General features: G+C 34.7%; 1 pseudogene across 1 annotated transcript in view; it reads right to left on the reverse strand.

Moving 5' to 3' along the window:
- LOC143232302 (uncharacterized) overlaps window positions 1-25,194 on the reverse strand; it is a 123,999-nt pseudogene that overhangs the window by 45,960 nt on the left and 52,845 nt on the right. The window contains exons 14-23 of the transcript XR_013017489.1: window positions 24,979-25,032; window positions 23,931-24,027; window positions 19,539-19,661; window positions 18,621-18,797; window positions 18,208-18,417; window positions 17,617-17,714; window positions 11,241-11,441; window positions 10,250-10,416; window positions 7,724-7,834; window positions 213-416 (exon numbers count right to left, since the gene is read on the reverse strand). The product of XR_013017489.1 is annotated as an uncharacterized LOC143232302 (transcript). The remainder of the gene's footprint in view (window positions 1-212; window positions 417-7,723; window positions 7,835-10,249; window positions 10,417-11,240; window positions 11,442-17,616; window positions 17,715-18,207; window positions 18,418-18,620; window positions 18,798-19,538; window positions 19,662-23,930; window positions 24,028-24,978; window positions 25,033-25,194) is intronic.

The following is a 25,194-nucleotide window of genomic DNA, read 5'->3' on the forward strand; positions in this document are numbered from 1 at the left end:
GAGGCCCCCTTGAGACAGAAGCTCTATGTGCAATACATTTATAGTAATAGCTTAAGGCCCTCTAATTAATGTGAAGCCCTGGGCTTCAGTTTGGTAAGCCCATGCCTTAATCCAGGGTTAAGCTCTTGGAATAAACAGTTAAAGGTGTGATTCCACTGCAGATAAGACAAACTTGTTAGGTGTGTAGAAAACTTCTAAACAATATTCTTTACCTTTATTCCAGGTATTCCACTGGAACCTGGTATGCCCCTACGACCTGGCAGTCCAGGAGTTCCAGGAAGTCCAGGCTCACCAATCATACCAGGATAGCCCTTTCTCCCTGTGTCTCCACGAGGAGATGCTCCATTTTTTACCAGGTGGTCCTCGACGGCCATCAGAACCATTCAGTCCTGGAAAGCCTTTAGGACCCACAATTCCTAAAAACAAGAAACATATTATTGATAATACTAAAACAATGAAATAGCTTTTTTAGCTGAAGTGCATAAGTTTCATTTGAAATTCATAAAATGAACCTCTTGCCAAATTTGAGATTTTCAAAAGAAGTATTGATTGATTGATTGATTTAGTGTTTTATGGCACAAAGCAGCTAGGCTATTCGTGCCAAACGTCGAGTAAAAAGGTAAAAATAAATTAAATGTAGTAAAATACATAAAAGGGAATGAAGATAAAACAAAACATCATTGAAAAACAGAAAAAGTATAAAATCAATGTTGACACCTAGTCTACAATGTTAGGAGAGAAGGCAGAGTAAGAGAAGTTGTAAAGGACTTTCTCTATCAAAATGGTAATGATCATAAACTGCCAGGAAGACTAACAGGTAAGTACAAGAACCACCGTCAGTCACCTGAAGTTGGCTTTTCCGGTCCTGGTTCCGGGTTATGTTGTCATAACAGCCATTATCAAAAGGTAAAATAAGAAAAGTGTTAAAAGACATATAGCAAAATTGTAATAAAAATTAGCCAAATGTCCTGTAAAAAAGGTAAAAGTAAAGTAAATGTAGTAAAATTCGTAAAAGGAAACAATTGTATAAACAAAACAGCAATTAAAACATAAACTGGCATAAAACCAATGTTGATATCCAGTCTACAAAGTTGTAAAGGACTTCCTGTAACAGAATGGTAATGATCATAACCCACCAGGAAGACTAACAGGCAAGTACTAGAACCACCATCAGTCATCTGAAGTTGGTCTTTCCAGTCCTGGTTCCGGGTTAGGTGTCATTATGGCCAGTACTAAAAGGTAAAGTAATAAAAGTATTAAATGACATGCAGCAAAAGTGTAATAACAACTCGCCAGAATGACTAACGGGTAGTTCGAACAGATAGTTCAAACAGCAGCGTTAGTCACCTGAAGTTGGCCTTTCCATTCCTGATGTCGAGTTATTTACTGTTCTGACCATTTTACAACGTCAAATTGAACTAGAGAGATTGAGACTGAAAAGGGAACCACAATTAAAAAAGGTGTAATGAATAAATATCAAACACTTAAATGAGGTTAAAAAGATTAATGGCCATTAAAAAACTGAAAACTTTATCAAGGTGGTCAGTGTCACCATCACCAATAACACTGTCCAATGTTAAAAACAAACCCTGGGACAGAACATGTTTAAAATAGTGCCGTCGTTGAGAGTCGTAACAATGGCAGGAAAGTAAAACGTGGCTTACAGTGATTTGAGTGTTACACACACTACACACTGGTGCATCAGTGCAAGATAAAAGAAAACGATGAGTTAAAAAACTGTGACCAATGCGTAGTCTAGTTAGAACAACTTCCTCCTTCTGAACCTTACGGAAGCTAGATGGCCAAAGCCCAATATAGGGTTTTATTTGAAAAAGCTTGTTGTCACGTTGCTCACTCCAAGTGGACTGCCAGCTGGCACGGAGCCGAGCCTTGAATACAGGACCATAGTCCATGTACAGAATAGGCACAGTGGTGAAAGTGCCAGAGCAGATAGATTTAGCTGCCATGTCTGCAAGCTCATTCCCGTGAATACCAACGTGGCCTGGTATCCAGAAAAACTGGATAGAAGTAGATGTTAATGAGAAATGGGCCAGTCAGTTTTGAATATCAACGAGAACAGAGTGTGAACCAACGTGAAGTGATTCCAAGGCCAGCAGAGAACTAAGGGAGTCAGTATAAATAGTGCAGTCAGAGTACTGCTCAGCTTCAACATGATCCAGGGCAAGAGATATGGCGTACAGTTCAGCAGTGAACACAGAAGCTGTAGAGGGGATTCTGCGTGCAACCACTGAACCACAACAAACCATGGCAGAGCACACAGTGTCACCTGATTTTGAACCATTCATATAAATTGGAATAGAAAGGTTGTTCGAAAGATGTTCAGCAAATAAAAGAAGCTACTTCCAATCGGGAGTATCTGCCTTTTTCAGATGACTTAAAAAAGGTCACATCTGGGGGCTGTAATAAGCCATGAGGGGATGGGCTGACCAGTGGATTCTGCAATGTTTTCCAAGGACAGACCCAATTCATCCAATTGCGTCTGGATGCGAAGGCCAAAAGGAGCAATGGTAGATCGTCTGTTTTGAAAAAGTAAGGCACACTAAGGAAGGAAAACACATCCTCAAGTGGGATGCTTTGGTAAGGAGTGAAGTTTCGAAGAATATAGTAAAGACAGTTGCAAAGAGCGAAGGTGCAGAGAAGGTTCGTGAGATTCCACATATAAGCTCTGAACTGGGGAGGTGCAGAAAGCCCCAGTGCAGAGTCAAAGTCCTTGATGATGAATGGGGACCAGCATCTTTAAGGCCGAGGGTCTGGCAGAGCCATAGACCATTGATCCATAGTCGAGTTTTGAATGAATAAGAGCACAATAGATCTTTAACATAGAACATCGATCCGCTCCCCAACTGGCAGTAGAGAGGACATGAAGGATGTTCAGTTCCATTAAAAAAATTTTTATAAACATAGGTAAATGGCCATGTAACCCATATATATATGGAGGTCTCGCAAAATGCCATACCTCCATGTTGTGTCATAAGCCTTCTCAATGTCAAAGAATATTGAAACAAGATGTTGGCATTTGAGAAAGGCTTCTCTGATTGATGTTTCAAGTCGAATGGTCCGTGGTGGAATGCTGTCGTCGGAACCCACTCTGGGTGTGCGAGAAGAGGTTGTTTGATTCGAGGAACCAAACAAGATGAGCATTAACCATCCTCTCTAAGGTCTTACAGAGACAGCTCGTCAAAGCAATTGGACGGTAGTGTGAAGGAATCTTGGGATCTTTTCCCGGTTTAGAGAAAGGTAAGATAATAGCCTGGGGCCAGGCATCAGGAAAAACATTCCCCTGCCAGATCCGGTTAAAAAGAATTAGAAGAATATCAAGAGAAGCAGGAGAGAGATAGCGCAGCATGTCATAGTGTACATCATCAGGTCCAACAGATGTACTGCCAGACTGATGATGGGCCATTTTCAGTTCCACCAGTGTAAAGGGACAATTATAGTAAAAAAAACAGTCAGTTCGAAAGGAAAGAGGTGAACACTCTGCCCGAGTCTTGATGGCCAAGAAGGTGGAAGAACAAGCAGAAGTGCAAGATACCCAGCAAAAGCTTTCACCTAGAGTATCGGCAAAGCTCCAGACATCAGCTACCTCTTGGCCATCAGAGAGTAAGATGGAGAGGGGGACAGAATTGTAGTGCCCACTGGCCTTTTGAATCCTGTCCCATATGGACCAGCCAACTGACCCAAGGGGGGCCACCCAAAGGCCGCCCATCTACAGGAATTCAAGGCCAAAGTGGTGTGTTAGGGTTGGACCCCTCAACCACCAGGATCCTCTCCTCCCCTTCACGGGTCGCCATGCACGGCAAACACATGGGTGGATGTTTAGATCCAAGAGGAGGTAAACTGAAAAAACAGAACCTTCTCTGGGAGGTCCCCTCACCACGTACAGGAATCCACACTGAGGGGTCGAAAGAAGTAATGACTACAGTAAATTGAGTCTATAACTGCAAACTTACAAGTTATGATATCAACTTGGTAGTGTTTCAATTCAAAATACTAAATATTATAATTCTCCAGTAATTACATATCACTCTAAACAAATACAATATTTGCTTTTTGTTATTCATTTATTTCACAACAAAGACACACTGAGCTATCTCTTGTGTCCACCATGGGAAATTAAATCCCACACTTTAGAAACACAAGCCCATAACTTATTGTTGTCCCATCAGTGAGGGAGGTGCACAATATTTGCATTATATTCTTCAATAAACTAATAAGTAATACCATATACCAACAATCCTATACAGAAGGCTCTCTCAGGTATAACCAACCTATCTGCCCTGATAAAAAAAAAAGTCACATCAGACAGGAAATCATTATCCAAAGTATCAGTAACCAAATCATGAACAATTGAGTTCAAGATGTGCCAGTTACTATTGCCAAAACATGGGTATGAAGGCTTATATGTTGTATAGGTAGTCAAATAAAATAGCAAACTGGTACAGTGTATGATAATAGTTATGATGGATAACAATTCAATAAAGATAACTTAAAACTCTTTTATTTTTGTGTTTTGTGTGAAATAATTTATTCATCAATCACACCTATTTCACAAACATCTAGGTACCACATTTTTATTATATATATCAGGTTATCCCTTAAGTAATGTCAAGTTTTAGGTCCAGAAAAAGAGAAAGGATTTCAAACACTTTTAATGTTACTTAATCAATGACGTATGTTCCATTATTATTAAATGACTTCCTGCCAATGATTCACAAACTTCTGAATGTCACTTCTATAAATTTCTTAGGGTTTGGAGGAAAAGAATGTAAAGAGGGTAGTTATGACATCTTCATGAGTTCCAATCTCTTTTCCATCAAGATAGTTCTGCAAACTTCAGAATAGACAATAATCAGATCGGACAAGATCTGGAGAATAAAGAGGATGTGGAAGTTTTCCCTGGGCGTAGCATTCAATTTTTGCAGATGTGATCCTTGCTCTATGGGGCTGTGCATTATCCTGGTGTAACAAAAAACCTTTACAATTGATCAAAACAGGCCTCTTTTCTTTTCTTTCAGTGCAACATTCAAGTGCTCTAACTGTTGACAACAGAAGTCTGATATAATCATTACATTGAGTAGCAGCAACTCAAAGTGGATCACACCAACAATATCCTACCAAATACTTATCAAGACTTTCCTAGGGTGGAGGCCCATTTTAGGCTGTGCTTTAGCCAGTTTATCTAACTTGCAATTGTCTGCAGCACTTAACATTTTTATAAAATATCAATTTTTCATCTCGAGTCACTAACCTGTCCAAAAAGATGAGTTACGTTCATGAGTGTGCAGAGAAGTGCAAATGTCCACTCTTGCTCTAAAGTTGGCTTCTATCAAATCATGGGTGACCCATTTTCCAAGTTTTGGTGATGGTGATTCAATTCTTATGAATTGAATTAAGCTTCTGTGCTAGTTCTTCAACTGTTACAGCACAATCTTCATCAAGTGCAGACAGCAGCAAGTCATCATTAAACTCAATAGGACGACCTGAACGTGGCACATCACTTAATCTGTAGTAACCTGATCTGAACTTCTGAAACTACTTTCGACATTTTCTTTCATTGAGAGATTCCACACCATAAACACCTTGAATGTTACGTGTAGTTTCTGCTGCACTATTGCCTTTTTTAAACACATAAAGCATTATATGTCTAATGTGCTCCTCAGACACATCCATCTTCATAAGGGTTTATTTGATTAATGATGTGAAAAAGTGGAGTTGTGTCAGTTTCTTTTATTTGTCTGAACATTGTTATATATGTCCTTCTACATATTTTCATCATTAAAGCCTTCTACAAAGACAAAAGTGATGATGCACTTTCTGTATTAAATTTTCTGAAATTACTTATGAGATGGCCTGATATATAAAATATTACAAACTGGCACAAAATATATTTCATAAAAAAAATCATTCATCTTTGTTTGTTTTACAAATTTAATGTAGTCACATTGAATGTTCATAGGTATGGCAGTTACTGTATCAAGAAGTGTTACACTGTTAATTTTCATCACATAATAATAGCATTAATCTATAAAAATAATGTGCAATAAATGTCCAGAATTCAACATGAGAGAAGCCAGATTCCCTGTAGCATTTACCACTATCACATCCCAAATATCCACAGTAAATATATACAAAATGCTATAATTTTAAGCAAAGACCAAAACAACAGAAGCTATGCATCTTAACTGAACAAAGCACTAAACTTTCACCTTGCAGCTTAGATCCTCTGATCCCAGCTCTAACAAAAGACCACTTCATACATTTAAAATAATCAGTATAGAAATCAGAAAACATATCTGAACAAATATATGGCTAGACTCTAGCCAATACCAAACAAGGTAACCCTCTCTGAATATAGACACAACATCAAATGACTTAAAATTTATTAATTTCCGTGTTCTGGTTGCTTCTTTGCTTTCATCATAACATCTATATCAACGTCCACATCACAGTTCTATATCAATACTTCAAGCTTTCTTTCTTACAGTGACTTCCTGTTCTCACCTTGAGACAACTGCAGTTTTCCCAGATGCCTCAAGGCATTTCATTAGCTGTGCTTTGTGTACAGATTAGTCAAGTCTGTCATTCAACAAACCATGAGTTAATACTTTTCACATCCCATTAGGAAATCTTAATCAAGTTACTTAATGTCTAGGCCACTACTCAAAATATATGACATTCACTGAAAGAATAAACATCAATTCTGCAAGCAGGACAAAGACAAACAACAGTTTCTAACCACCCCAACTTACCTTTCAGGACCTGAAAGTTTTTAAGCTGAAATACCTACATGTATGTACTAAGGAATTTGGCTTGAACACCCTGGGGCATCAAGATATGACTATGATGCAATCTCCAGTCATATGACCTCTTTGTTCCATTCTGCATACACTGTACTTATGTGTCTCTGTAAATTATATTATTGATATGAAGAAAAGTCATTATAGAGAGATTATTATCAACCTTCAGTTCAAATCTCACAGTAATTTGTCGCACTTGTCAGAAAGTCATTCATGGAAGGTCAGATTGATGTCTAAATCATTCCACGCAAAGAAAATATAGTCGTATTTAAAAGGAAGTCATTATTAGCAGGGGTCATATCCACCAGGGACTACTCCAGTACAACAATGACATTCAAATTTATATAATGCAGCTTGCTTTTACTCAATTTCAGAAATTTTTTCATTTTAGTTAGAATAATAGATATTAGAATCTATATTTATATATTTTCTTACACAAATAAATTTCATTACTATTAAGAGAAAATTTGTTGAGAGTTGCAATCAATTAAATGATTTCTCTGAAACAGTATGATATATGATAAATCATGACTTTCTTTTTATAGAATTATTGCACCCAGAAAACTATGAAAACATTTCAAATAACTATATACAAGTGAATAACTTATAGCAATGACCAAAATTTATAACATAACTAACACTGTTTCTTTTCATTGTAGTTTCTCTGACAATAAATAGTACTCAGTAATTAATTCATGGCTTAGTGACTACTATAACAGACAAGTAAATATTTTCAATACAGTTTTTCTACCCTATAGCTCGTACATAAAGTTTACCAAAAGTTCAATAAAGCAAACCCATGGACATTTGGGTAACAAAAAAACTTTTTTTATTTTACAAGTCCACTGACTGGCAACTATGACAAAAGCATAAGGTTACTAGTAAGGAAACAGCAAAATTCCTACCTCTGAGCCCCTTTAAACCTGTTCTTCCTGGAAAACCTTTTGAACCTCTTGAACTAATGTAACCTTTTATTTCAACTAATGCTTCCAAAGGAAATGGTTCTCCTTTCTCACCTATGAGTCAAAATTTATGAAATTTGATATAAATATTTACTATATCATAAAATATAACTTACAGTATAAGTTTTTCAAATCACTATAAACAAACCTGTACATTCTTAATAAAGGTTTTTAAACTTATATATTTGTATGTATTTTATACACTGCAACATAAAACTTTCAAAATATGAGCAGAAATTTTTAATTTGTAACAAGCATAAGAACAAACAAAATCTGGAAGAAAACATTTTCAGTCACTTATGTCTATTACAACAAGAATATAAGAGTTCATAAGCTTCTCTCTTATTTAATACACATAACTCGTATAGAAAAAATATTTTATTTCTTATCTTCTATATGACATTTTAATCACTAAACAGGACAACTAATTTAATTAAAGTGTTTTACCTATCTAATGGTATCTGTAACAAGTACATTCATAATAAAGAAATAGGTAAACAAAATTGAACATCTAAAATATTCTTGATCAACCTTTCTATTATACAGCACACGTACAACCTAAGTATACAGACTAGACAAACCAAACATTATGAGTTAATGTAACTATACAACATGGACTAAACAAACTATACAGCATGAATTAACATAACTATACAATACAGGCTAAACAAACTATACAGCACGAATTAACATAACTGTACAATACAGGATAGAAACACTATACAGCATAAACTAACACAACTATATAACATGGACTAAACAAACTACAGAGCATGAACTGACACAACAATACAACATGGACTAAACAAACTACACAGTACAAGTCAACATAACTATACAACATGAATTAACCTAACTATACAATACAGGCTAAACAAACTATACAGTATGAATTAACATAAGTATACTATATAAAACTATACATCATGAATTAACAAACTATATAGCATGAGTTAACATAACTATGCAGCATGGATCTGACATAGTAAACAGTAGAGATTATTCTAACTATAAAGTATGGGATTGACCTAACTATATAGTATATGGAATGGATTAGCTTACCCATACAACATGCGTTTGACTTAACTTTACAACATATGACTATGCTTAACATTTAAAGTTTTTGCCTGAAAGTGTATTTTAAACAGGTACTTACCCCTGAAATACCATAAGTTTTTCCTTGTCGCATTACTCTGATGCTGTAAACAGCCATAATTCAAAAGGTCTAAATATCCTTAACCCAATGTAGAGCATGAATCAATGTGTGTGTGTATTTTTTTCTCACAGCAAAGCCACATCGGGCTATCTGCTGTACCCACCAAGGGGAATTGAACCCCTGATTTTAGTGTTGTAAGTCCATCGACTTACCCCTGTACTAGCAGGGGGCATCGCATCAATGTACCCAGAATTTAGAATTTCTCTCTTTTTCACCTTCTATGTAATATATTGGGAAAAGGCCAGAATAGCTTACATAAGCTCTGCTTTCCAACCAAAATTTCTTAGTTGCAATGGTGATGAAAAACTGTGTATGATCCAGTTGTGAGGAGATGGGTGAGAATGTATTTCAGAGGTAAGTACCAATTTAAATCAGGTAACCTCTGAAATACCAAAAACCAGAATATCTGGATTGAGAAGAAAGGTGAGAACTTGGAAGAGTTAAAGACAATAAAAAAAAAGTTATGAGGCAGGAAGATAATAACCTACATCACATAATTAATTTTATTAAGAAGAGTCAGAACAGAAATTAGAACCAAAATATTCAGAGAACAAGAGCCAAGAAAAAATGAATGGAGCAGACAAGCCTTATATAAAGAACAAGCCTAAAGACATTCTCCTCACCAGGATGTACCTGGTGGGAAAACACGGTTTATGTAAGTTCTCTTGGTAAAATTGCAATAAGTCACATAGAAGGGGGAACAGTAAAGAATTCTGGATAAGTTAATGAATACATTACATTGAATTGAGGGCATTTGCAATTTTTAGTCAAATTTGTGTTGGCAATATAAAAGAAATATTTCAGAGGTAAGTCAACCTTGACTAGAACTATATAGAATTAGGTTCCCTCCTGAATGTTTAATACAGAAGCAAATCTTATTCATCTTATAACATGGGTTACTTACTGCTTAATGTTCAAGGTCTCTCTAACCCACTGATACACCAAACATAAATTAAATGTCAATGCATCTTCAAATCAACATATCCTTTATCCTCCTGAAGAAGAATGGTCAACTACCAAAAATGCTCAAGTTTTTAGTCTCGTTTGAAAACATTACAACTTTTGCAGGTGATCCTATGCACTAACTTCTTAACTAGAAGATATTATATAACAGAATGAATTATCTTTAGCTATTAGATTACAAACCACTTTACTACTAAATCAAGAGACCTTAATTTACTGAAACTGCCATATCAAATGCTAGCTACTGATTCCAGCTACAATATATATGCATTTAGTTTCTTAAGACTCACCCTTTTCACCAAATAAACCATCAAGTCCATCAAAACCAGGATTCCCCTTCAGCCCTTTAAAACCTTTAGCAGCATAAAGAATATCTCCTTTCTCTCCCTTAGGTCCTGGGACCTGGAAATCCTGGCTGACCATCAATGCCAGGAGGTCCATCATCTCCAAAATTTCCCTGAGGCGAGAATAGTGTGAGCAAAATCACCATACAACATGGGTATAAACACTAAATAATTAATTTTCTCGGTATTTACCAAGATTTATATAAATTGACTATATAAAAAGTGGAAGTTACTTTAAACACCTAACTTATATAAAAGCCAGTGTGTGTCATGTCACATCACAGTTGATTTCTTGAAATAGGAGTCATAAAATCCAAAATGCATTTATCCAAATAGAATAGTTTGATTGCTATCTGCCCATTATGATTTTAGTAATGGGAGTGCAAGGGGGGTTGTGAAATCTTATAAGTGTTGTGAGCATTGGTGAAATGAGCCAGAAGTAAATACATAGCATGGCATTGCCTAGCCTTGGCTCATTACATAAAATTTACCATGGAATTAAAATATTGATTCAATTTTAGGCTTAAATCATTTTTGAATTGTGTTATTTTCTGTCAAATCATCAACATTTTCAATAAAAAGAAACCTGTTTAATCAATGGAGAATCTAAATTAATGACTCAACCATTAATTCTATAGCATTTAAAATGCATATGTAAGAAGCCATGACATTATTATTTCATAATATCACATCAAGTAATGTGTAATTTATCCTCACTGATTTATCACTGATAATGTTTATAATATCAGTTAATACAAAACATATTAAAAATAATATTGATTCAGTATTTATTGATGATCTAACAGCCAAACTATAAAAAGCATCACTTAATAATAAAGCATTTAAAAACAGAGAAGTAATAAAATAGTAAAACATGCAATTCTTTTCTGAAATGATGTGGCTTCTTTAGGCAGGCCTTAATGAAAAAAAACTATACCGGTTCTCCTTTCACTCCAGGAAATCCTCTAAAGCCCTTTGGACCTGAAGGGCCTTCAGATCCTCTGATTCCATCATTTCCAGGAGGGCCAGTGTCTCCAAGTTCTCCTTTCATTCCTTTGATAGCACCTGGGAAGATCACTTCACCTATTAAACCTCTTGAACCCTTTCGACCTTCAACACCATCAGACCCTGGTCTACCCTACAAACATTTACAGTCATAGATTAAAATTCTTAAATCACAAAAAGTAATTAGTAATTAAGAATATTTGTTACAATTACATAAGTACTAAAGCACTTTTTCTTTAAAATAGATCAAACATCAAAATGATGTACAAAAAGTTCAAAAACATGCAAACATCTTGAAAAAATTTAAATACTGTATAAAGTTCAAAAGACTTACTTAATTCTAAATAAATAGGGAAAAACATTCTTCGTAATTTATAGAGAAAAACAAGCTACTGAAAAAATTTCTTGACATGAACTTACATTAAAAATAAAAATTAATATAAATTAGCAATAACTATTTGTTTGTAGTTAAGCACAAAACTACACAATGGGCTATCTGTGCTTTGCCCAGCACAGATATCAAAACCCAGTTTCTAAGCAGTATAAGTATGCAAATGTACTGTTGTGCTACTGAAGGACAAGTAGCAATAGTATGCTTAATGCATTTTACATATGTAAAACATGTAGATCTATTTCATTTAACTCTTTCAACCTAGGTATCCTTTACTACACATGACACAAAGTTTAATGTCTTACATTCAACATTTTATTAAACTACTTTTTATCCATGTTATACCAATTATTATAGCATAACATCTTAGTTAATAATACATATTTTAATTTTATAGTTTTAAGTTACTAATTCTACAAGAAAATATTTATAAAAATTCTGAATATCCCTTAGTATGATACACAACATATTTTCTCTTGGTATCTTGTCTTATCTATTTTTCCCCCCACTCCTTGAAAGAGTAAGAAATTAAACATAACTTACTCACAATAGAATCTTTACAAACCATAATTTTTATAGCCTGCTATACCCACTTCACTCAATCTCACTCAAGGTACAAGCAACATTCTAAAGAGAAACTTAATGACTATCTTGGATGAATTTGTAACTGCTCTAATCACTTAATTAGAAAGCCAGAAAAATTGTGAGAAGTATGGGAAATTGTTTACTTTTTAGCAAGTTATTAGTCTATGTTCCTTGGTTATTTAATTAAATAAAAATTATTTAGTGCATTACTACCATTAGTCAAAAAAGTAGACTTAAATGTCATTGATACTAAATGGAAGACAAAAAAGAAGATTGTACAAGTGCTTTATTTCTTGTTTTTCATGTTAATCTTTAATTATTATAACAAAAGTAACTGAAATGTAAAAAGAGGGATCTTTTTAGGTTATCTACAGTTAGATTAGGTAAAATTAATAATAATAATATAATAAAAATGTTTAATGAAGCACAAGACAAGCACACAAACAGCAGATGCGTAATGTAATTCAATAGTATGACATCAGCTGCACATGCCCCAAGTGATTTACAACTTACAATGGTGTTGACAATAGTTCAGTTTTTAAACATGGTTCAAAGGACAATAAAACAACAAAATTTAATTATAAACAGATATATACTGTTATGAGCTTAAAGCCACTGAGGATAAAAGAACCTAGTTTCATATTATAATCCAAAGTCATTCTAGAAATAAAAAGGGTAATTAAGATTTTTTGTTGTTGTTGTTGTTGGTTACAAGGTCAATCAAATTGACCAATCCCATTTGAAATCATAGAAGAGAAAATAATAAATAAAATATAAAGTTTAACAGAATAAAATGTTTGAAATATATATTAGAGGTTTTAGGGACTACACAAAGAAAATTTGAAATTTCTGAGATAAGAAGGAGTATTTTTAATCTTAACTTGGAAATTACTTTGCACACATACTATTCAAAACAAATACTTTTATATTTCATCCACATCAGCATTATGATATGTGCAACATAACATGTTTTTCTATAATTCCATAGAGAAACTTACTGGTGCTCCTTTCAACCCTGGTATACCAGGTTTCCCAGTTTCACCTGGACAAATCTTTATGTTATAATAAAATAAATACTTCACTAAAAATATGACTTTTTTGGTATGTGACAGACTTATAATGTAAACTGAAAAGACTATCAAATTTTGTGAAAATATACACACTACATTTACAGTTAGAAGTATCAAATCTATAAAGATTTTAAACTAGTACAAAGAGGTTACGTGGTTGGTCAAATTTACCGAGCCAGTGTTTAAAGAATTAAAAAAAAAGCCAGTACTATTGCTAAAGGCAAATTCAGGTTAAGTCGACATACAAAGAAATTAAAAATTTGTATCATTATAAAACTGTACTGGTTGATTGTTTGGTTGATTTAGTGTTTTATGGCATAAAGCAGCTAGGCTATCTGCACCAAACGTCCGGTAAAAAGGTGAAAGTAAATTCAGTAAAATTCATAAAAGGATATTAAGGTAAAACAAAACAGTTAAAAAATAAATAAATATATAAATAACATAATACCAATGTTTACATCTAGTCTACGATGTCAAGAGAAAAACTACATTAATTCAAGTTGTAAAGGACTTTCTGTAGCGTGACTGTAATAATCATAACTCACCAGGAGGACTAACAGGTAAGTATAAAAACCACTGTCAGTCATCTGAAGTTGGCCTTTCCAGTCCTGGTTTCGAGTTACTTAATGTTACAGTCAGTTTCTAATTTCAAATTGAATGAGATGAACTGTGATTTTTAAAAGGGAGCCACATTAAAATGTATATATTAAAAAACTTAAATGGCATTAAAAAGATTAATGGCCTTTAAAAAACTAAAAACATTACCAAGGTGGACAGTGTCACCATCACCAATAACACTGTCTAACGTCATGGACAAACCTTGGAAAAGAATATGCTTAAAATAGTGCCATCGTTGTGAATCATAAAGATGATAAAAAAGTAAAATGTGGCTGATTGTGATCTGAGTGTTACATAAACTACAGAATGGTGCATCAGTTCCAGATAAAAGAAAACTATGAGTTAAAAAACTGTGACCAATGTGTAGTCTAGTTCGAACAACTTCCTCTTTCCGATCCTTATGGGAACAAGACGGCCAAAGTCCAATATAGAGTTTTATTTGGAAAAGCTTGTTTTCTCATTGCTTGCTCCAAGTCGACTGTCAGATGGCATGGAGCCGAGTCTTGAATACAGAACTATAGTCCATGTATGGGACAAGCACAGCAGTGACAGTGCCAGAGCAGATAGACTTAGCTGCAGTGTCGGTGAGCTCATTCCCATGAATACTAACATGGCCTTTGGAACAATGACTTTGGAACAACTGATGGTAGAAGAAATGCTGGTTGTGAACTTAATCCAAGATTCCTTCTGGCTTTGACGTGTTACCCTTTGATCATGTGCACAGGCCCACTGGAAAGCAATGTGGTTTGTGAGTGTGGGATATCTACCTAAAGTATCCCAGGCTCATTTTTGAGCCTTCCCTGCCACGTGGTAGGCAGGATTCCACCATGGACGAGGATATAGTGTAAAACATGTTGGGGTTTTAGGAATACATTGAGCAGCTGCTTGTATAATACAGATAGTTACTGCTGCCACACAGTCATCTATTAATGACTTACAGATAATGGCAGGATCAAGTTCTGCGAGAGCAATGAAAGAGGACCCATTTGCCTGATCCAGCTTCCCCCGGGGCACACGGGTCGGGTGGCTTCGACCACAGCCAGTCTCTCTAAGATTATAGGAAAATTATCACTGCCTCGCAGATTATTGTCAACCTTCCATGAAAAATGGGAAAAGAATGAAATGGAGCAAATTGAGAGATCAATAGCAGTATAGGACTGACTAGGCACATGGAAATAAGTAGAAGAACCAGTATTGAAAAGAGAAAGGTTGTGATCAGAGAGCATACGTTCTACAGAGTGACCCCTCCTAACAATACCAGCACTCCCCCAGAGGGGATGATGTTCATTAAAGTCCCCCAGGATGAAAAAGGGAGACAGCAACTGTTCAATGAGAGCATCAAGGTCTGATTGATCATATGTCTCTTGAGGTGAGAGATAGAGAGAACAAACAGTGATGGTATGACCCAAGGAAACACAGATGGCTGCTGCCTCCAAGGGTGTGTCGAGTGGCAAAGACAGGGTGGACACATGCTGATCAACCAACAGTGCCTCCCCTCCATACACTCGTCCATCACACAGCCTGTCATTTCTGTATAAAGAAAACTGCCGAAAGGTGACTGTATCGGCAGGTTTCAGAAATGTTTCCTGTAAGGAGAGACAAACAGGATGGTAGGAAGAAATCAGTGTTTTGATGTCATCCGGATTAGATTGTAAACCTCGACAGTTCCATTGTATTAGGATGGCCATTTTTATTTACGTGTAGGTGAATTGGGTGGAGAACCCTTCTGTTTACAACCATATCTTTTTTTTCCTTACTTTCCTTATCTGAGGGAGGTCTATCGACCTCCATGGATCCTGCCCTGGGTCGATTAGGCAGGTTTTTGCTATTGGAAGGGGATTCCAGAGCCTGAGGACATGAACGAACGATTGTTTTGCATCGTGAGGTGAGAGAGGAAGATGGATCCAAGGAAATGCCTGTACCTGGATCCAAAGGATGTAGATCTTGGGGTTTGGTGGAATGTATATAAGGGACAGAGATAGGTGTGAAAGTTGATTCATCAACTTTCATAACCATGGAGGTCAAAAGACTTTTCATTTGTTTGGAGAACGATTCTTTAGGAGGCACAGATAGATCTGTCTGCACTCTCACAGTAGCTGTGGAATGAATTGCAACAGCATATGTCTGAGATGAGATGGTGGACAGCAATTTTCGAGCCTCAGGATAGGTAATGTTATGAATCGTTTTCAAATGCTGCACCTCTTTTTATTCCAACCATTTAGGGCAAGAACAAAAGTAAGATGAGCAAGAGTCATTGCAATTGATGCAATGAGGGTCTGTTTCACACTCTTAGGCATCATGGTCCTTGCTACTGTAACAAGCACACGTCAAGGAACCACGACACAACTTCTTCGAGTGACCGAACAGTTGATACTGGAAACATCAGAGAGGGTTTGGAATGTATGGCCATACTCTGCAATTAAGATAACCTGCCTTGATGGTGGCAGGCAGAGTGGTGACGTAAATGTGTGAATGAGGACACTGGTCGGCACCATAATTCGATCTTTGCAAGTAGAGATAAAACTCACTGCAGAAACTCCTTGGGTGGAGAAACCAACGAGAATCTCCAGCTCTGGGATGTTCTTCAAATCCCTATCAACAATAACTCCCCGTGATGAATTCAAAGTCGTATGAAATGTAACCTCTATAGGTATATCCGCAATTGCCTTTGAATGCAACAGGAGTTCACTGTGTTGAGATGTGAATGTTTCCACCAATATGTCACCAGATCAAAGCTTTTTTACTGATTGTGGAGAGCCAGCAAGTCCTGCTAGTCCCTTCTGAACGAAAAAGGGAGACATTTGCCCTGAAAGTTTGTCTGAAAGTGAGTGCAATATAAGAAAATGAGGTACAACAGGTGGTACAGATGGTGAGAATTGCTGCTCAGAATAGTCAAGACGTGATCATTTACCTATAGTCTGTTTTTTCACTATTTTATTAAGATTTTTAATTGGAGTATCCATAATAAAGAAAGGGAAATTTAGATGCCCACTGACCCCACCCACCATGGAGACCTATGAGGGGACTCATTACAATGTCAAACAAGGACACTGCAGCAACACCAGGGTTTTGCGAGCACTTTATCCAAACACCAGCATCAGATATAATGTCCACAACACCTGTTGAGAACATCCAACACTGGTACTTAGTTGACCCTAGCCCAAGTGGACCAACCGATTGACCCAAGGCTGCCCGTCTACAGGAATTCAAGGCCAAAGTGGTATGTTAGGGTTGGACCCCTCAACCACCAGGATCCTCTCCTCCCCTTCACAGGTTGCCATGCATGGCAAACACGTGGGTGGATGTTTAGATCCCAGAGAAGATAAACTTGAAGAACAGAACCTTCCATGGGAGATCCCCTCACCACGTACAGGAATTCACACCAAGGGGAAAAACTGTACTGTAAAATAGATGAAAATCAATCTGCTCCAACTGAAATTTAAACCCAAGTTCTAAGCTCTCATTAACACTTGGAGCCAGATGCTTTACCAACTAATAAAAATACTCTCTCCAAATTCACTGTTCTTATTAATCACATTTTCTCATTCTTATTTTCTCCTAAATTAAAAAATTGTGAGGAAAACAATAACATGAGAACTTTTATATTTCAACATGTGTTTCTATAATTCCACAGAGAAACTTACTGGTGCTCCTTTCAACCCTGGTATACCAGGTTTTCCAGTTTCACCTTTACTTCCTTGTCTTCCAGGAAATCCTGGGAAACCCCTTGGGCCCCGTGGTCCTAGAAAAGCAAACAAATCACATGCTTATTTTCTTTTAAGTGTTTTGCTGGTAATAAATGCAACAGAAAAGTAAAAATACTTGTTACTGTTTAAAATATAAACTAAATTATAATAATATAAATTACAACAGTAAATCAAAATCAATGGGAATTACTTCTAGTTTTAGAATGTACATTACAATCCACTAACAATTATTAATAATTTCTTCTTTTAGTGCATATTTATAATCCACTAATAATTATAAGTTAGCCCTAAAGCCAAAAAATTATTTCAGTATGTCAGTGATCCATCATACTGGTAACTCTTGTGGAATAAAGTCTTTCCTGTAAATGACCTCGTTATTAAAACAACATGTAAAAGCAAATATTACACAGTTTAAACCAAATTACTCCAATTTCACCACTCCCTGAATTGTCCAGTCAAAATGTGTGAGGCAAATTAGTGAGAAAGCCTAAATTTATACTTAAATGTAATGCACAGTCTTGCACTCACCTTGTCGTCCATCATCTCCAATATCTCCTTTAGCACCAGGCAACCCAGGTGGACAATAGCCACAATCTTCACCTCTACGGCCCTGTAAACCTGGCTCTCCATCCCTCCCTGGGGTTCCTGGTTGACCTGGTTCTCCTGGTTGACCTGGGAGTCCAAGTCGACCAGGTGGCCCAGTTTTAGGTATACCAATTCCAGGAATACCTTTTAGTCCTATAACAAGAGATAGGTTTTCTTTGTAATATGTTAACTACCAGATACAAAAATAACATAAAAACTAGGTTAAAATGAAGAATAGCTTCCAAGATACAATTCATAGACTGAGATTTTTTATTTTGTTTGCTAAAACATTTTAAGAATTATTAACAATATAAATGTGGTCTTCAAACTGTAAAAACCAAAACAATATTTCATACCTGGAGGGCCTGGATCACCTCTTTGACCAGGTAATCCTGGTAGGCCATTAAGACCTTGCCGTCCAGATTCTCCTAGAGGTCCAACTACAGTGATCCCAGTCAGACCTTTTTCACCTGAAGGACCCTGAAGTCCTGGAAATCCAGGCCTTCCAACTGTTCCTGGTTTTCCTGGTATCCCTGAAATATATTATTAAAAGAAAACGTTCCTTAATTTCACAACATTATGTGATGGCATACAAATAAGCTTGTCAATCCACTGCCCATGAACTACAGTAAATATAATAGACTATAAAAGACCACTCAACATGGATATAGGTAGCAAAGTTCAAACCTTACAAGCTATTGTTCAAGAAAGATAACAGTGCACACATATTAAAAATGGTAGATGGACAGTATCTATCTTCATCCTTCCTATGGTCTTACATTGTGCAGGATCAAAAAAAAAAAAATGCTGCTTTATCATAAAACATTTCTTATACATTATATGAAAGATTTGGAGAACAAATATGTAGACCATAACTTACATTCTGTAATTTTCTGTTAAAGTAAAATTGTTGAAATCTAATAAAGGTGTAAAAGCTACTAAATTATTTAAATTTATATTGATTCCAATATCACATTACTGCTAGAATGCTCAAGATAGCCATTACACTTTCTTAGACAGCCAAAATGTTTACCTATTAAACTGTTTGAACAAAGTTACTGGTACAAGTTATAATGCCAATTATTATGACATTAGCAGAAAAACTAAAATTAATTCTTTGGAGAAAATATAATTTTTGCCTTTTTTTGTTTAAAATATTTTCAGTAATTAATACTGCCTCTGATAAACCACTTAAAATTACCATTTTCTTTTAAAGAACATACTTAGTATGGAGGAAAAAAATAGTCTGATATTTTGTTAAAATTATCACTTACCATCCTCTCCTGGTTCTCCCTTGAAGCTTATTCCAGGTGGACCTGGCTCACCAGGAGGACCCTGAGGTCCTGGCACTCCAGGGTGACCACGATACCCTACAGGTCCCTCACTTCCAGGTTTTCCTACAAGAAAACAAAAACTTTAGATTTATCATACAGGGGCAAATGTTTTAGAACAAAACATGTGTACAAAAATAGATATGAGAGATAAATATGATATTATCTAATTATTACTATATATATACAGATGAAAACTACATCCATATCAATAGACATATTTGTGGTATCTTATCACAGTGACCCTTCAAACACTAAATCAAGTCCAGGATCCACAGCATGAAAAATCTTCAATAACATGTGTTGAAATTATGAAGAAAGTACAGACTTAGGACTGCTGTAATTATTTCTCAGCCAGAGAGATTGTTTTTCTATTGTTTTACCTTCTTTTTATTATTCTTCTTTCAAAAACTTTTCAATCAACCACCATTCCTCATTCCTCAGCTGATTGACAGGAAACATAGACCAGGATAAAAAATGCCCAGAAACCTTTTTAAATATTTTTGATTTAGAATTTTTAAAGGATTTTATGGATTAAAAGCTCACACAACTCCAAAATGTATATTTTTTGCTCCTGTTGGTCACAATTTACAGCAATCAAGATGAAAGTTGGAACAAATATAACTGAATATAACATAATAACATAAAAAAGCTGGATTTGCCCATTTTGAATCTCTTTAGGGGAATTAAAACTCATTAAAATGCATTGTTCTGGGGTTTTTGATAAATCACTCTGCTATATTTTGATCAATTTTAATGGCATTTTGTAGAAAGATACTTATCTAGTGGCCCCCCACAATGACAAAAAAAAATGGTGGATTTGCACATTTTTTAACAATTATAAGGGGATGGGGAATTAAAACATCACAAAATGCATAATTTTAGGGTTTTCTGACAACTACTACACTATCTTTTCACTAATTTATGTGGGATTTGATACAAAGATACTTTTTAAAGGTCCCAAGCAGTGATATAGGCAGCTTTTTTTTATTTTTCTGGCATCAAAATTAGTCTTATTGGGATTTTGTAACAAAGACATGTTGCATTTGCTGCAAATGTTGGCCTCTTTAACATAAAAAACACATTAATTTTGACTCAAACAATTTTCATACAGTCTTCACCAAAGCTACCTTGAAGAAAAATTATACAGAGGTAATAAAATCTATCCTGTTTACACAGAAATTACACTGTATCACTTGCACCATTTAATGCCATATCAATCCTTCTATTTCCCAATAATCCAAGGTAATTATTTCTCTTGCAGTGATCTCAAGGTCATCAAGCATACATAGTCAATTTTCTCAAAACTAGGAAATTGTTGGAATACCTAAAACACCATTTTCAGTGGCAAACACCATTTGAACATAACCTCTGCAAGTGTATTAGTGTTATTTCGTGCCAAATTTTCAGCTGAGAGTCTACATGAAAACCATCTATAAATGTTGTTGGAAGATAGTAATAACATAAATGTCAAGCTCATAATAAAAGCAATAATTAATAGAACTGTAATTATATTGGCCAATCTACAAATTGCTTTAATTTTCTATTAAACAAACTTTCAGCTAAATATCTAAGCCTTCAACAGATACAGGATGTCTAGCTGAACAGGAAGGATGATGTAAAGATGAATTTAGTAGCAGTTTAACATTCAATATCTCTGAGGTGCCTCATCCTCAAAATCTTAAATAACAACACATCATCAACATTGTGGCAGAAAGGAAAAAAGGGTTCTAAAATATCTGTGAAGCTCTGAACAAGATGGAGAAAGTGAAAAAGGAATTAGCCTAAAAACAAGATGTAAATATGTACATCTTTCTTAAATTTACTCCATTCCTTTTCTTCCTGTACATTTACTTTTAAGATGTTTGTGTATCTACTGCTGATTTCATTCCATAAACTATATAATTTTGCTGTATAGCTTTATTTGTATATACCCATACACATCTTACAATGCTATCATTTTAAACCTAAGTAAAGAAACGAAGGCTGATTTATGTCTCACAGTTTAACCCTTTTGGTATGGGTCAGGAGTCAAAGGCCACATCATCACACTTGTTGACTTCCATTCAAAATTTTATTGAACTATTATTTTATGAATTTAGTCAGTAAGTTTGGAATCAAATTGTATAATATAATTCAAACTGTAATATTATATACGAGTAAACTGCTTAATTTAAAAGTAAATATTAAAAGGACACATCTAAATATAGATTTTAGTGAGTCATGTGGTATGTTGAATGAAGCACTGTTTAAAATTAGATGTTGGTGATGTTAAAATACTAAGTCTTTAGCTTAGTACAAATTACGAACAGCTCAAATTACCAGCATTAAGAAGCTAGAATATAAAATAAGAATATATTTTCATTTTGCAGAGGTATGGCTTATGTACTGAATCAAACACAGTGATTCCATTTAGCTTTTTCTATTTTTGGAAACAACCCCTTATGTACACTTACCTCAATATATGACACATAAAGAACCAATTGATAGCTTAAAAGGTCCCCTGAGGGATTTTCTCAACTATTTTAATCTATGAAAGAACTATGATGTTCTTTGGAGCCAAGATTTCAAGAAGACAGGTTGTGTCTTTAGTTTGCTTGAAATTTCATATTTTTTAAAACCTAAATAAATCTTAGTTACTAAGCTTAATAAATTATAATGAAATTCTATGGTTTCAATGTAGTTATTTATGATTTTTGGTTTTGTTATTATAAAACAAAAAAAAAATTTGTTTGATATCCTCAATGTGCAAAATTTTAAAAGGCTTAGCAGTGCATGTCCAGCAACAATGTAGTTCAAAGATTGCAGCTAAAAGAGATTTTAATTGTTTGCTTTACTTCTCTATTTATTGTTCTGTATTTTAAGAAAAATAAGTTTAATTATACCCTAGGAGACAACACTACCAGGAAGGTCTAGATATAGGAATGTAATTGTTAGCAGAAGAAATGCCATGGAAACTAGTGGTATAAGGGAATACTGATGGCAAGCAGTTTCAGTTCATGATTTGAGGGAACCAGGGACACCACAAAAACATCTGAATTAAGAAATCTAAACATGTAAAACAAAGGTCTTGGAGAAAAAAGAATACAAGACAGACTTGAGAAAGTAGGGCATCTCTTCCTAAAAGGTCCCAAAAATAAAGAATTAAAGCAAGAATAGAAAAGGCAGATAAGATGAAATGGCCAATGAAGATAAGAGCACTCTTAAGAATCCTCAAAATATATCTTCAGGGAAATGACAAAGCATTTAAATCATAAAGTGAAGGAACAAGAGGTACCTAAAAAAACTAACAGGAAGGCTCAAAGTTGGAAAGATAAAGTACTAGATAAGGAAACAGTCAATAATGAATCTGCAGCCCAAACTGGCAAGAGGCAAGGGAGACTATAAAAACTAAATATCAAAAAATGGAAAGTCTGAGTGACCATAAGCAAGAACATAAGAATTGGACTGGCAAGGGAGACAAGGCATAAGCTTGTGGGAATAAAATTGATCTAGAAAGAAAGTGGCATGTACAACAACGTCTGGAGAGGAGGGTAGAGAGATTATAAAGGAAATGGTTGTGCAATAGAGAACAGGAAAAGTCAAAGGTTTTAGGAAATAAAGAATTGTAAATACCCGAGTAATAAGATTTTGAAGTATTGAGGAAAACTGATATTGTTATTCGGTTGGTAATGAAATTCTCAAAACAAAATGTGGAGGTAAAGAAAATTATCCAACTTCACCCTCCTCAACACTAAGTTCAAAGGCAGAGAATGAAAGAGACTGCATCCATACATTTGACAATGGCTGTCGCATCTTCCACAGATAAAGAACATCCCAACAAATTATTGGTAATTTGTGCAATATGAGTAACACCTTCACTCACACCAGTAGAAGAATGGTTCATATTAAACTGTGAATTCATAGTGAGTTTATCTAACCTCAATTAAATGAAAGTTAAAAATCCAAAAAGTAGCAAATATCAGCAAACTGAAACACATCTGTTTATAACAATTCCAATATTTCCATCCAAATATGTATCAAGGCTTCTCTTAAACTCCATTAAATTGAATGTGTTTACCACGTGTCAGTGGTTCATCTAGTGCTTTATCATGTTGTCTTGAATATCTAACTGTTACACATGCATGTACTTGTGTACTTGATGCATCATTGAATTACCACAGAGCCACTAAGCTCATAATTAAATGTTGTGTTCTAACTGAACTTTAAGTTACAATTATTTATAACTAATAGTTTCAAGATTTGTAAATAATTAAACAACTGAACTTGTAACTTTATTACAAAAGTACATCCTAACTTTTACCCAAAAAGAAAAAAAAAAAACATATAGCATACCTAGTATCCCTGGTTCACCCCTATCCCCCACAGAACCTTGTGGACCTGGAGAACCAGGAAGAGGTTCACCAATTAAAATTGTTGGTCCCGGTGGGCCCTGGTTGTTTAAGATATAAAATAAATTACAATAGAATATAGGTAAGTGTATTGATTACATAAATTTAAAAATTAATTAATTAGCCATAATAAAATAACATTTAAAATTATTTGCATTAGATCCAGTTTTGATCAAGTACCACTTTTAGATCTTAGAGTTTGACAAATAAATTACATATTAAACAGATATCTCTAAATAAAGAATCAATTTCACACCCTTTTTTGAGTTAAAATTATACAACTGTATTTTCTTGATACAGTAGGTTAACTTATTTTGTAAATAAAATAATTTTTAAAAATAATAAAAATTTTAATAAAAAGTATCTTATGGTGACATAAGCAGAGAATAATGTATTGCAGAGTAGTTTAATGCAAAATAAATTATGATAGAGAAATATATGAGTAGGTTAAACAAAGAAAAAGAAAAGTATGTAACATACAATAGGATATGGGTACAGATTACAATGTACTGCATGATAGAACAGTATAAACATACACTTCTGGCACTTATAAAAGTCATAATCAGTGTAAAAAGATAAGTTTTAGTAAAGTATAATAAAGACAAAAATATGTTGTTATGTATTAGAGTTTATAGGATAAAAAGACGCAATTAAGGAAACCATTTTGTAACATACAATGAAATATATTGAGCAAAGTATGGTAACATGGCTAAGGTAAGTAAGAACAAACAGAAGTGAATGAGATAAAGAATATATTGCAAAGAGAATCAGTGTAGAGTTAATCTAATGGTACATAATGTAGCAAAACTTCAAAAGGTAGAAAATTGAGACTAAAGCAAGAGAGTTGTAAAAATGAAGTAAAATAAGTTGAGTAACCAAGATATGACAGGGTAAGTTGAGCAAACAAACTGACAGAGAGATATTTATAACTGGTGGAAAATTGTTAATGAAAGTATAGTGTATTAGAAACAATTAAGAGTTATTAAACTCACAGGTGGGCCTTGTAAACCTTGAGAACCATATCTACCATCTTCTCCTTGTGGTCCCTGAAATATATATCAGGTACATGTTATCTTAATTTTGTAAAAAATCAAAATTCCTTGGAATTTTCTTTAAACTTCACATGCTAATAAAGATTTGGTGACATTATCAATAATAAATTTTTCATGCTATTATCAGAGATACCAACTATTTCAAACGACTGAGCA

Source organism: Tachypleus tridentatus, chromosome 1 (assembly GCF_004210375.1).
Source record: "Tachypleus tridentatus isolate NWPU-2018 chromosome 1, ASM421037v1, whole genome shotgun sequence".
In the NCBI taxonomy this organism is placed as follows: domain Eukaryota; kingdom Metazoa; phylum Arthropoda; class Merostomata; order Xiphosura; family Limulidae; genus Tachypleus; species Tachypleus tridentatus.